The sequence below is a fragment of the Trichechus manatus genome, unplaced genomic scaffold (genome assembly GCF_000243295.1).
Source record: "Trichechus manatus latirostris isolate Lorelei unplaced genomic scaffold, TriManLat1.0 scaffold00014, whole genome shotgun sequence".
Taxonomy (NCBI): Eukaryota; Metazoa; Chordata; class Mammalia; order Sirenia; family Trichechidae; genus Trichechus; species Trichechus manatus.
In genome coordinates, this window is record NW_004443950.1 from 24,976,990 (window position 1) to 24,979,100 (window position 2,111).

Genomic DNA, 2,111 nt, shown 5'->3' on the forward strand with positions numbered 1-2,111 from the left:
AATATCCCAGAAAATAGAACTAAAGATGAAGACACAGACATGAGGAGAAAAAAGCTAACAAAGTTAGATAGTGGATTCAGCTGGGTCCCCGTCTAATTAATTGGCACTTCCAAAGGACAAATAAGAGAAAGAGGGAAGGAAATTATCAAAGAGATACTACAGTCGTTATGGACCTTTAGAACATAGGGATAAAGAGAAGATTCTAAAAGATACCAATAATTTAAAAGAAAATAAACCACATACCAAAGAACTAGAATTAGAACGACACTAGACTTCTCCTTCTGAAAAGAACTAGATGCTGGAAGACAGGTTGAATGCAGAATTCAAGATGGGAAAACATTCCCTCTTAGAACTCTGAAGACATTGCACCATCGTCAGACTTGCAAAGATTCCAAAAGTTTATGGACTCTTTCAAAGGAAGCTGACGTGAGGGTATGCTCCAGCAAAATGAGGAAGCAAGCAAACAAACGAGCTTCAGGAAACAACTTCATTCTTGGTGCAAAGAAGCTAAGTTGAAGCAAGAGGATAGAGAGCCAGCCCTCAGAGGATGCCAGAGGGACAAAGTCAGGATGAAATATACCAGAATTAAAGACATACTGTAAAATACTGACAGCGTGGGGCCTGGATCAGACCGTCTGGATTTAACTCCTGCCTCTGCCACCGATTACCCTATGGGCCAGTTCCAGTCTGTCCTGTGGGGTTGCTATGGGTCAGAATCGCCTCGACGGCAACGGGTTTTTGTTTTTTCTGCCACTGATTAGCAGGACTTGTGGGCCAGTTTACTTAGCCCCTCTGAGCCTCCATTTCCTGGTGGGTAAGGTGAGAATGACAACGGTACTTTCGCTTCCTGGAGCTGTCGGGAGGATGACATGCAAATGCTTGTGGCACTCCGAAGGGAGCTGGGCACACAGTAGGCGCACAGATGTTAGCCGTCGTCGCTACGAGGATGGCAGTCGGGGCAAGAAGGGAGTGGGCAGACTGAGCGATTCCAGGAAAATCCGAGTTCTCACAAGAAAGAGTGAGATTATAGGACAGTAGCTGATTTTTAATGAATAATTTGTAGAGCTATAATAAGGTAAACACTTCATGTAAGCAAAAATCCTGCTGTATCTATTGTGAGGATGGGGAGTGGCGTGGGGAGCGTGAGGGAGCTGAGTCTTCCTTCACCCTAATAGGAAGTCCACAGATAAGGCGCACAGTTGACAATGAAAATATGGCTAACAGAATACGCAGGAGACACCAGAAGAAACGGGGAGCAGGACAAGGAGGTTGTGCAACACGCACGGTACACCAGACACCCCCTGCGGGTTGCAGATCTGTGTGTGACATCAATGTGCCAGCGCACAGCAGCGGAAGGTCTCGGCCTGACAAAATCAAATACAGGACAGTCTCCCGGCAGAGCGACCTTTCTTCCTGTGTCACATGAAGGGGCCACACGGGCTAGCTGCGTACCTGGAATTTAAGCTCTGAATCACGGCCTTCCCCACCAGTAAAGAAGGTTCCGAACAGTGCCGTAACCACAGGGCTCTGTGAGTATTAAATGCAAGTAAAATACTTCGCAAAGTGCCTGGGACACGGCTGTTATTGTGGGCGGAAAAGCTGATCCTGACCTACCGTGACCCTATTTGACAGAATAGAACTGCCTCAGGGGCTTTCCAACGCTGTGATCTCCTCGGGAGCAGATCTCCAGGTCTTTTGTCTTGAGGAGCCACTGGCTGCGTTCGAACTGCCAACGTTCCTGTTAGCAGCCGGCACTTAACCACCACACCACCAGGCCTCCTTTGGCGTACGGTAAACGTGTAAAAATGGCGGGTTAGAGCTGCCACCCTTAAAGCCAACCTCACCCCCTTCTCGCACCCCTCTCGGCCCCCCCCCCTGCCCCAGAAGTTCAGCCTAACAAGACGGCCGTGGGCTCAGTCACCTCATTGTGGGGTGAGGCAACAGTAGGAAGGGGGGCGGCTCCCCAGTCCTAAATCAGCCCAATCCCCCAGGCACCTGGCCCAGCCCAGGCTGCCTCCTCCCGTTGCGCCGCGAACTCAGAAAGTGCGGACATGTCCTCCATGAAGCCACGCGTACCCAGGAAATGAAAACAGAGCTGAGAAAGAACACGA